The 12,758-nt window shown below is 43.2% G+C and overlaps 1 protein-coding gene across 7 annotated transcripts in view; it reads left to right on the top strand.

The window, feature by feature from the left end:
- Positions 1 to 3,194: 3,194 nt before the first annotated feature.
- nfasca (neurofascin homolog (chicken) a) overlaps positions 3,195 to 12,758 on the top strand; it is an 89,327-nt gene continuing 79,763 nt past the window's right edge. For all 7 annotated transcript variants that reach the window (XR_013771360.1, XR_013771361.1, XM_079242946.1 and 4 more), the window contains exon 1: positions 3,195 to 3,388. The gene's annotated coding sequence lies outside the window, so the exon portion shown is untranslated. The remainder of the gene's footprint in view (positions 3,389 to 12,758) is intronic.

The following is a 12,758-nucleotide window of genomic DNA, read 5'->3' as shown; positions in this document are numbered from 1 at the left end:
ACACTACTCCTCCTCAGGCCTAGGTTGAACTATATGAAGGGGCCTCCTCTCCAGGACCCTTGAATAGACCTTGCCAGGGAGGCTGAGGAGTATCCTTTCCCTGTAGTCGGAGCACACCCTCCAGTTCCCCTTCTTGAAGGGGATGATAACCACCATAGTCTCCCAGTCCAGAGGCAAGGTCCCTGGTGTCCATGTGTTGCTGCAGAGGTGTGTCCCTCAAGACAGCCCCACAGCATCCACAGCCTGAAGGAAGTGGATCTCGTCCACACGTAGGGCCATGCCACTGAGGAGCTTTTTAACAACTTCATTAACCTCAGTCCTGTGATAGGAGAGCACACCCCCTCTGTCCACAGACTTTGCTTCCTCATTGGAAGAATTGGTGGGATTGAGGAGGTCTTTGAAGCAGTCCTTCCAAAAACCCACAATATACTGTGATCAGCGGCACTCCATCCATTGTACACACTGTTTATGATGCAGTGCTTTTCTTCCTGAGACACGGCACCTCGGAACCTCAAAGCCTATACCTATGCCTCCAGAGTCCCACCTGCCAAAAAGACCTGCTAGGACTCCTTCAGCTTGACAGCATCCCTCACTGCTGGCACTCACTAATGATTTCAAGGATCACTGTTTCTACATGCACCAACAACCTACCATCACCTAACACTTACAACAAAGTGTGGACCCTTAAACCCTATATTCCCTGCCTCATTCAACACATGCTACTCTTTTGGACTGAGCCTGACTGGGCCCCATGGGCAAAGGCCTGGCTATCAGGTGCTAGCCCCTGGTACCACCTCCAGTCTGGCTCCAGAAGGGGGTCCCAGTGACCTGTGTCTAGGAAAGAGAAATGAAGGTACAATTCTTTTCTTTTCCAAAAGGGTCTTCTGAGCTGTGTTTTGTCTGGTCCCTCTGCTTGAGATCTGTTTACCATGTCCCTACTAGGAGCATAAAGTTTTGGACGTCGTAGCTGCAACAATCTCCAACACGGTAAGGTGGTGGCTCAGGGAGGGGAACTGCTTTCAGAATCAAACTGTCATCCTTGATTTAGAGGGTGCATTTACTGTATTTTCTCTGGTTTCCCTTCACACACACTCACTTTCTCGTGGCTGCTCCTTCCAGCCCCATCTCATCCATGAGAAAACACAAGATTAGTCCCAGCTGAAGGGGGGCAGGGGGGTTCTTGCCAGTGTCGCATGCATGGACAGCTCTGTGTGTTTATGTGTGTGTGCTCTCCATTCATGCATGGTCGAACTTGTCTTCTTTGTGACCTGCATGTGTTTTGCGTGTGATTTGTGTTCATGCATGGATGGTGTGTGTGTTTGAGCATTTATGGGTTACATGTATATGAAAGAAGAAGAATGTGTACGTGGGGGAGGGGGCATTCAGTACCAAGAGTTTCCAAGAGCCAAAAAAGATTCTTATATATTTCATGGTTTCAGTGATGCTGGATGGGACAATCAGCTGATGATAGGGATCGCCACGGCATCCTCTTACAGTTAGCGCTGGGCTTTGCTCCCTGTTTTTGTTCTTATCTACATCACCTCTGTCAAACCACTGTTGTGTCCTCATTCTTCCTCAAGCTCAGTTGACCAACCTGTCTCTACTTGACTCATCGCAGTGAAAATTAATTAACAGGCATAAATTATAAGATGTGTTCCAGTTTAAGCATGAGATGACTAAGATGTGGAAGATGCTGATCAGAAATCAGCCAATCAGAAATGTTTGTCAGTGCAAGCTGCCTCTCTCAAACCACTGGGTTAAAAAAAAGGAAAACTTACCTTTTGACCTAGTTGAGTAATTTTTTTTTGCCTCTGGCTCAGTGGGGATGCAGGATGCAGGCTTTGTTGTTGAAGATAACAAGCTGTGTTTTAAATTATTATGAGATATTTGACATGATTTGAGCTCTGTGACAAGCTGCATTTTCCATCAGAAGATTCTACACAGAGGTCATAAAAGGGTGGACATGCTCAGCAGGTTGGTTAAACCACGATCACTGAATATTTTCTCTTCTTCAAATCTTTCTCTGTAAACTCTAGACATGGTTGTGTGTGAACATCTCAACCGTTTCTGAAATACTCCGACCAACAACATGCTATATTTAAAGTCATTTAAATCACCTTTCCCCCCTTCCTGATGCTCAGTCTGAACTTCAGTAAGTTTTCATCATGTGTACATGATTAAATACCAGCGACCTGTTCAGGCTGTACCCTGCTACTCCCCCAATGATTGCTGAGATGGGCTCCAGCTTCCCATGACCCTGAATTAGTTTAAGTGGTTAAGAGGATGGATGGATGGATGGATGGATGGATGGATGGATGGATGGATGGATGATTGGATGGATGGATGATTAGATTGATGATTAGATGGATGATTGGATGGATGGATGATGAGATGGATGGATGGATGGATGATGAGATGGATGGATGGATGATGAGATGGATGGCTGGATGGATGGATGATGAGATGGATGGCTGGATGGATGGATGGATGGATGGATGGGTGGATGATTAGATGGATGGATGGATGGCTGGATGGATGGATGGATGATGAGATGGATGGATGGATGGATGGATGGATGGATGGATGATGAGATGGATGATGGATGGATGGATGGATGATTAAATGGATGGATGATACATGACAAAATCACTTGAGTTGCTGCCATTTGATTGGCTGATTAGATATTTATGTTAACATACAGTTGAATAGGAGGAGCTGATAAAAAACCCTAACTGGGAGTGATTTGCCAGCATTTAGAATCAAATATGTTTTTGGGTGAAACTGTATCCTGGAATGACCACCACTCTCTGCCTGAACGCACTCTGTTGTTTCCTCACTGTGTTGTGTAGAAGACGTGAAGATTTGTCCGTCATGTTCAGCAGCTTGTGCAGCGTTCTTCTGTGGACAGTCATTTCCAGGAGCTTCAAATCTGTGTCTTTATTGGTGTTTAAACTCTGTGTGTTTGTGAGCATTGGAGGGTATTAGCCCTTGGTAGCATCAGTGTGTGTGTGTGTGTGTGTGTGTGTGCATGTGTGTGTGTCTGAGCTCAGACTCATTAATAATGTATGAGGTGGGAGGGGTGAAGCTGAGGAGGCGGTGACAGATGGAGAATCAGTGTGTGTGTGAGAGCAAGAGAGTAGGGGTTGAGAACCAGTGAGAGCTCAGAGAGAGAGAGAGAGAGAGAGGAACAGACAGTGAGGAAGAAGAAAAGATGAGCAGAGGGTAGATTTTTCCTGGTTTTTCCTGCTCTGGCTGACAGATGAACAGCCTTTGTGTCTCCTGCTCTTTGTCTTTATTTTTCCATTCCTGAATGCTGATGGATTGATGGAGATGGATGTACGTCATACCCAGCCAACCCTGCTGTACACTCAGAGATGCTGTGACTAAGGTACTGGCCTGTGTGTTTCTGTAGAGCATAAACCCACGTTCAGAGTCTAGAAATCATGTCAGGCAGCAATGAGAGCATTAGTACAAACTGATGTGTCCTCATGCTGCTGCTCCATCATTAAATCACCTGAATGACGGACCACGAAGTCTGCAGTAAACTCTGATTCTGCTGTTTGTTTGACTTTGTTTCATGCAGTTTTTTCTCTCATATTAATGTTATTGATTTATTTGAAGAGCATCTGTCATGAAATGAGTGATTCATCTTTAGATATCTCCACACTGGAGACATGTTCCCACATATTTACAGTTGCTTGCTGTCAGACTGTGCACGCTCATCTGCTGTATTCTTGTCGGCATGTTATAATTGGCTATAATTCCTTTCAAAGCTGCCAGGCCATCTGCATTTTTGGCTCTTTATATGTCTTTGTTCTTGACTTCCTGTGTGTGTTCATCCTGATCAGATTTAGATGTTGGCTGGCTCATGTTAGTGACTCTCAGTGCTTAGTTGTCTTGATTGATATGATTGATCTACTGGATGGAGTTGGATTCTGTATTTGCAGATAAACAGCCCCATTACTTAAATGCTTTACTAAATGACCATAATATGACCCAACAGATGATGTCTGGAGGTGAAAGCATTCTAAACACAACATGGTAATGTCATGCATGACATAATCTGGATGTATTTCACATATGTGCGGTATCAGTCCAGCTGTCAGCCAACAGAAAGCTGATTTCTGTGTATAAAGGTTGATTGATTTTACTTACAGATTTATCACTAAACCAGCTGTTAGTGCAGGTTTGACAAGTTCAGGAGAATCAGGGGTTGGTGAGTCTTGAGTTTACAAAACTGTTTCAGCTGTGTAAACTAGGCTGTATCATACTGGTTTAATGGGAATCACTTGTGTTAATTTTCATTTTCATGTTGTCTGTATGGATCGTAGCGGTGTTGGTTATCTCCATCCAGCTTTTCTATTTTCTGTCATAGTCAGTTCCTCTGGCAAAGCTGTCTACCAGCGGCATCAGACTGGAGTCTCCATCTTTTCCAGTTTAAGTTGAGGATGAAGAGGATGCAGCTACAGTTGTGCAGCAGATTGCCGGTGTTGACGACATTATGTGGACATTGTCTTCTATAACTGTGTATTTTAGTCCACCTGATGTCTCGCCTTATTAAACAAAAGTATCTCCAAACAACGGAGACGTCTTCATGTTCAGCTTCAGCGTCCGCTACAGATCCACTTTCTGAACTTCCTTGTCTATTTTCAGTTAAAATCCCCCCCACCCCCCCCCCAACCCCACCTCTACCCCCAAAACACACAGTTTCCTGCTTTTAAACAGCTGATTGTGCTGTAAAATAAATTTATGGAACAACAATAAAAACAGCTCTAAAGTAAATACACTTGAGTATGAACACTGGGACCAGTAGTCCTCGTGTTGACCTGTAATCCTCATGTAGACCTGTAGTCCTCATGTAGACCTGTAGTCCTAATGTAGACCAGTGATCCTAATGTAGACCAGTGTTCCTAATGTAGACCTGTAATCCTCATGGAAACCTGTAGTCCTAATGTAGACCTGTAATCCTCATGTAAACCTGTAGTCCTAATGTAGACCAGTGATCCTAATGTAGACCAGTGTTCCTAATGTAGACCAGTGTTCCTAATGTAGACCAGTGATCCTAATGTAGACCTGTAGTCCTAATGTAGACCTGTAATCCTCATGTAGACCTGTAATCCTCATGTAGACCTGTAGTCCTAATGTAGACCAGTGATCCTAATGTAGACCTGTAGTCCTCATGTAAACCTGTAGTCCTAATGTAGACCTGTAATCCTCATGTAGACCTGTAGTCCTAATGTAGACCAGTGATCCTAATGTAGACCAGTGTTCCTAATGTAGACCTGTAATCCTCATGTAAACCTGTAGTCCTAATGTAGACCTGTAATCCTCATGTAGACCTGTAGTCCTAATGTAGACCAGTGATCCTAATGTAGACCTGTAGTCCTAATGTAGACCTGTAATCCTCATGTAGACCTGTAGTCCTAATGTAGACCTGTAGTCCTAATGTAGACCTGTAATCCTCATGTAGACCTGTAGTCCTAATGTAGACCTGTAATCCTCATGTAGACCTGTAGTCCTAATGTAGACCAGTGATCCTAATGTAGACCTGTAGTCCTAATGTAGACCTGTAATCCTCATGTAGACCTGTAGTCCTAATGTAGACCTGTAATCCTAATGTAGACCAGTGTTCCTAATGTAGACCTGTAATCCTCATGTAAACCTGTAGTCCTAATGTAGACCTGTAATCCTCATGTAGACCTGTAGTCCTCATGTAGACCTGTAGTCCTAATGTAGACCAGTGATCCTAATGTAGACCAGTGTTCCTAATGTAGACCTGTAATCCTAATGTAGACCAGTGTTCCTAATGTAGACCTGTAATCCTCATGTAAACCTGTAGTCCTCATGTAGACCAGTGTTCCTAATGTAGACCTGTAATCCTCATGTAAACCTGTAGTCCTAATGTAGACCTGTAATCCTCATGTAGACCTGTAGTCCTAATGTAGACCAGTGATCCTAATGTAGACCAGTGTTCCTAATGTAGACCAGTGGTCTTCATGTAGACCAGTTGTCTTCATGTAAACCTGTAATCCTCATGTAGACCAGTAGTCTTCGTGTGGACCAGTAGTCCTCATGTAGACCAGCTGTCCTCATGTAGACCTGTAATCCTCATGTAGTCCAGTGGTCCTCATGTAGGCCTGTAGTCCTCATGTAGACCTGTAGTCTTCGTGTGGACCAGTAGTCCTCATGTAGACCTGTAATCCTCATGTTGACCAGTAGTCTTCGTGTGGACCAGTAGTCCTCATGTAGACCAGCTGTCCTCATGTAGACCTGTAATCCTCATGTTGACCAGTAGTCCTCATGTAGACCAGCTGTCCTCATGTAGACCTGTAGTCCTCATGTAGACCTGTAGTCTTCGTGTGGACCAGTAGTCCTCATGTAGACCTGTAATCCTCATGTTGACCAGTAGTCTTCGTGTGGACCAGTAGTCCTCATGTAGACCAGCTGTCCTCATGTAGACCTGTAATCCTCATGTTGACCAGTAGTCCTCATGTAGACCAGCTGTCCTCATGTAGACCTGTAGTCCTCATGTAGACCTGTAGTCTTCGTGTGGACCAGTAGTCCTCATGTAGACCTGTAATCCTCATGTTGACCAGTAGTCTTCGTGTGGACCAGTAGTCCTCATGTAGACCAGCTGTCCTCATGTAGACCTGTAATCCTCATGTTGACCAGTAGTCCTCATGTAGACCAGCTGTCCTCATGTTGACCAGTAGTCTTCGTGTGGACCAGTAGTCCTCATGTAGACCAGCTGTCCTCATGTAGACCTGTAATCCTCATGTTGACCAGTAGTCCTCATGTAGACCAGCTGTCCTCATGTAGACCTGTAATCCTCATGTAGACCAGCTGTCCTCATGTAGACCTGTAATCCTCATGTTGACCAGTAGTCCTCATGTAGACCAGCTGTCCTCATGTTGACCAGTAGTCTTCGTGTGGACCAGTAGTCCTCATGTAGACCAGCTGTCCTCATGTAGACCTGTAATCCTCATGTTGACCAGTAGTCCTCATGTAGACCAGCTGTCCTCATGTAGACCTGTAATCCTCATGTAGACCAGCTGTCCTCATGTAGACCTGTAATCCTCATGTCATCCAGTGGTCCTCATGTGGACCACTAGTCCTCATGTAGAGCAGTGGTCCTCTTGTAGACCAGCTGTCCTCATGTAGATCAGTGGTCCACATGTGGACCAGTGGTCCTCTTGTAGACCAGCTGTCCTCATGTAGATCAGTGGTCCACATGTGGACCAGTGGTACTCAAGTAGACCTGTAATCCTCATATAGACCAGTAGTCCTTATTTAGATCAGCAATGTCATGTAGACCATTAGACCCTAATTCAAACCAGTAGTCCTTATTTATACTTGGAGCCCATATGTAGACCAGTAGTCCTCATACACCAGTAGACCTCATGAAGGCCAGCAGTCCGTCATACAAATGGAATGGCGGATCTCATTAGTACCCAGCGCTAACAAGGGTCATGACCAGGATGTAGGTGGACTCTAGGTCTGAACTGGTTCTGGTTGTAGTTACAGGGTTTAGTTTCAAACAGTGAATGGAAATGAATGCAGTGGCCCGATAAGAGTGTGTGTGTTAGTGTGTGTGAGTGTGTGTGTAGGAGGTTTAAGTGGCTGTGATGACGCAGATCTGTCTAAACATGCGTGTTTTAGTCATGTAGGAGGATTTAGAACTCATTCCTCACACACACCCATCAGACTGATGTTTACTGTGTGTGTGTGTGTGTGTGTGTGTGGGTGGGTGGGTGTCTTGTGGGGATGCAGGACTGTGGACAGAAAACTGTATGTGCACACACACATGCGCACAGCCGGACAGATACAGTCCTTCTTTGTTTGGGAGCATTGTGAAGAAGAGGTTAATGCACCCAGAAAACAGAAAGCGAGAGGAACACTAATGGAAAACGACGGGCCTTTCACGACAAATATTTGGTGGAGAGAGGTCTCACACTAACCATCCCATCCCCCTTTCTCTCTCTTTTCCTCTCCACCCCCTCTCTGCATGGCCGAAGGGAAAGATCAGAACAAATTGTCACTGTGATCTGCTCAGGAAAGAGCATCGCTCTGGGCCGCGTGTGTGATGCTTCTGATGTGATGCAGACAAACGAAAGGAGTTTTATTTAAAGTTCTTCTGAATACACACATGATCGTATTCTTACTGGAAATAAAAGATCAAGCACATGCATGTGCGCTATAGCAAGTGAAGCTGTTTGATAGTATTACCTACATGTAGGTCAGAGAGGCTCAGAGTGTGGGTTCTTAACCAGGACCGGTCAGAACACGGTCCATTACAGCTGAGATCTTCAGTATCACATCATGTTTGCTTTTTTTATGGTGAATGTTGGAACTTGAAATCTGAAGTTCCTGTTCCAGCATGTGTACGAGGATCTGCTATGACCTGGCTTTGTCAGTAATGCTCAGTCTGCTCCTCATTTCTTCTTCTTTGGTTTTAACATATACAATTATGTAACTGTTGAGATTTATATGAGTTAATCTGGTGGTTCAGTGTGACACAGTGTGTGTGTCCTCCATACAAACATCAGATCAGCTCCCATAAGTAGAATATTTAAATAATAAAAGCAGCAGAAACCCAGTTCTTCTCATGAAATATTCTGTCTGAATGCATCTGAGCTGGCAGAGCTGAAGATTATGTTTCAGTAGAGTCCTACTACTACACTAAGAAAAAAAAAAAATCCAAATTATTTAGCCTTTCCCTTTTACTGCCATTATACATCTCATCCTCTCATCTTTCCTCCAGATGATAACATCACTGTCCTGATTTCTGTGCGTATTACTGTCAGAACATGGCTCTGAACATGATCCAATCACCTGGATCTCAGCTTGTCTATCTATCTATCTATCTATCTATCTATCTATCTATCTATCTATCTATCTATCTATCTATCTATCTATCTATCTATCTATCTATCTATCTATCTATCTATCTATCTATCTATCTATCTATCTATCTATCTATCTATCTATCTATCATATATATGATATAGAAAGAGAGAGAGAGAGAGAGAGAGAGAGAGATAGATACACAATACTATTCATAATCACTACTTTAGCAGTATTTTAGATGTAACTGCATCTCCTTGAAAATGAAAACAGTAATATCCTCATCCATCCATCCATCCATCCATCCATCCATCCATCCATCCATTCATCCATCCATCCATCCATCCATCCATCCATCCATCTCATCATCCATCCATCCAATCATCCATCTAATCATCAATCTAATCATCCATCCATCCAATCATCCATCTATCCATCCATCCATCCATTCATCCATCCATTCATCCATTCATCCATCCATCCAACCATCCATCCATCCATCCATCCATCCATTCATCCGTCCATCCATCCATCCATCCATCCATCCATCCATCCATCCATCCATCTATTTGCCTAATTGCTAGCAGCACATGGACGTGGCCTCCTCTTTATGAATGGAAACACAAAACCAGTGCCATACCCTCTGGGATCAATAAAGGATGATTTTTATTCTTCACAAGGACAGACAGGATTTTTGCTGATGTGAGGGATGCTCTGACTTTTTTTTTTTTGCTATGAATCCAAATCTTGTGAGGATGATTAATTATACAGTACAGGTGTATTATCCTTTTGGATTTGGCAGACTGGAAAAATTCAGATTAAACATGTTGCTGAACACATGAAAGATGAGAATGTGCAAGTTGCATGAACAGCAGTGTGTGTTCATGTTTTACCATGTTAACAGGGACGGACTGCACACTGACTCATGGGGATGGAGATTTGGTTTTTTATTAGTACAAAGTTCACATTGAGGCTTTAGACATGGATTTAGGACCAGCTTAGATTTAGGGCTCGGATTAGAGTTAAACTTTTCAGTTTAGTGATTAAAGTTTCGCTAAAGTGTGGATGGAGGTGTAAACATCTCTAATGCTGGCGATGTACACACATTCTCTGACTCTAAAACATCCCGAGAAGGACAGGGTGAGGAAAACTTAACCGATGTGTTCCTGCAGAGAAAAACTTGACAGCACTATTTATTTGTTTATTTAAAATTTAAATGGCAACGCCATGCAGTGGGGTTGGTCTGTTCTGAAACCACCTCCTCATCCAGCATCTTCAAGTTGCTGTCCCACCAGATTTCAGTTCAGAATCTTGACTTAGAGAGCAAAGTGAAGCAGAAAGCTCCGGTCATTACATCCTGAATGTACATTTTTTCCAAACTGCCTGAGGCTCTGTTCACCCTGACCCGACCTTCACATGCAGACCTTGTAGCATTGTTGTTGTTTGTTTGCTTTGTGGAGATTACCACCATTACTTCAGCTGAGGAAAATTAGACTCCATCACAGCAGCAAATACACAAAACAGTAAAAAGTTCCACAAGTTGCGTACACAGATATTCAGTTTTTTACCTTCAACCATGTAACCAGGATAAAATAAACAGATAAATCTACATACAAACTACTCATCACTTTTTAACTTCCCTTCCAGATGCAACGCATGGAAACATTTTAATGTAGATCACGTGAATCCAAACTATGAAAACATTCCTAGATGACATGTTTCCATGTGTGAACCCATCTATGGATCACATAAACATGTTCCTGAACCATGATGCGGATCACATGCTGGACCTAATGTAACAAACTACTTTTCTGCATCTTTATCATTTTATTTAATCAGAATAATTTTATTCATGGTTTTTTACTCAAACTTTACTCCATCACGTCAGACAGGTTGACGGAAATCCACAGCAGCAGCTGTGTCCTGTGTGGGTTTTTCCAACGTCTCCTCTGAAGCCGTCAGCTGCTGTTGGAAGCCAGGCGGAGCTGCTTAGCTGTCCTGCTCAGGGCCGCCGTGTTTGTTTTATTGATTGTTATGTGGAGTCCTGTTAGAGTTACAGTCACATACAGGTGGACAGAGTTGCTGCATATCTGGATGTGGTTCTTCTTGGTGTCCGCAGTAACAGCTGCTGGCCTCAGTCTGAAGGGGTTAGCCTGGGATGAACTCGCGTCAGACAGTTTTTCCTCTTGATTAGTTCAGAGTTCAGACTCGTCTTGCTGTGAGCAACCGACCATCCTGGCAGTCAGTCGTGAAATGAGTTGTTGACCAGCTGACTGATGCCACTGCTGCAGGATGTTTGAACTTCTTTTATTTAAATTTAATCTGAAGAAAATAAACGTCACAGTCATCAGGTGTCGCTTCATGATTGTACTGTTTAATCTTATCTAAGGGGGATATGAGTATGTCTGTATTTGTCCTGAATAACAGCTAGTTGAACATGAAAAGCATATTTACCCCGGCTAAGGAGGTTCTCTGACGTTTGTCTGTTTGTTAGCAGTTTTACATGAAAACTACTGAAGAGTTTTGTGATTTTTTTTTCTTTTCTTCTGAGAATGAGCGTTAAAATGAGGGTCAAATTTAGATTCCATTAGATGGTCGGATGTGGAGGAAACAGGATTTTATCTTATCTTATCTTTTATCTTTATCTTTATCTTATGTTTTAGGGTCCGAGACCTTACGAAGTATGGTAGGGCCCTATTGTTATTTTCTTTATATTTATCTTATTTTTATCTTAAGTTTATCTTTATCTTATTTTATTTTTATCTTTATCTTTATTTTATTTTTTTTTTTTATCTTAACTATCTTTATCATATTTTTTATCTTTATCTTTATTTTACATTTCTCCTCAGGGTGAAACAGCCGGACTCTGAGGCAGACTGGACTGTGCGAGTGTTTTCGTGGTTTCAGATCCGCGATAAGTCTCAAACACACTAAAACAACAAAAAAACCCAGTTTTTAAAAAAACACACTGAGTGAGACTCTCAGCATTGTCCCGTCTAATCCACACACACACTGTTTATCACACCTTTTAGCCTCTCCACCAGACCAGTAATCAGTAACACACACACTCACTGACATGTCAATCATCCTCCCATCACAGTATCAGAGGGAGGGGGCTGTGTGCGGGTGGGGATGGAGGGGGGTTCATGTGGTACTGAGAGGGTCTGAAACAAAGAGGACTCACGGTTCTCCATCATTTACAGGTTTACATTCTATATCATGGTCTCAGGTGATTACATAGGATGAGGAAATGAGACATCTGGGACATGTGAGACAGATTTCAGGACGTTTGAGTTTTTAAAAGGACAAGATGACGTAGCGATGAGCTGATAGATGAAATATCAACCTGCATGATGAATAAAGAGCAACCAGAGATGGAGAACAGGCGGTTTTCTGTTCACACACATGTGATAATTGAGCTAATGTGATTCTGTGGGCTGGACCTGCAGGAGAAGGTCCGGAGGGGAGGGAGAAAACTCAATTTGGTAATGGTGTAATTATGGTGGAGAAATTGGAAATGAAAACTGTGTGTGTGTGTTTGTAGGGCTACATGACACACCAACCAGCAGCAGTATGACAACTGAACAGGCAGATGAGACACACATGCACACGCTCGTGCACACGCACGCACACACAGGTGCAGCTCTGACAAATGGAGGACGATCATTTAAAAAGGTTATTTCAGTCCATTTCCTCATGATCATTTTTATAAATCTGTCTCCTCTCATGATCATCGGAAGAATTAATGAGATGCAACCCCAGGGGCCCAAACCAGGGTCCCTGTACTGGTCCCAAGCCCGTGTCCATGGAGAGGGTCGGCAGGAAGGGCGTCTGATGGAAAATTTATCCCAAACGAAATCTCTGGAACAGCTGAAGGAAGGTGATTGGCTGTGACAGAAGCATCAGCTCTGAAG

The sequence above is a fragment of the Telmatherina bonti genome, assembly GCF_933228915.1.
Source record: "Telmatherina bonti genome assembly, chromosome: 6".
In the NCBI taxonomy this organism is placed as follows: Eukaryota; Metazoa; Chordata; class Actinopteri; order Atheriniformes; family Telmatherinidae; genus Telmatherina; species Telmatherina bonti.
Note: the sequence above shows the minus strand (reverse complement) of the source record. Positions and strands in the feature narration are given on the sequence as shown.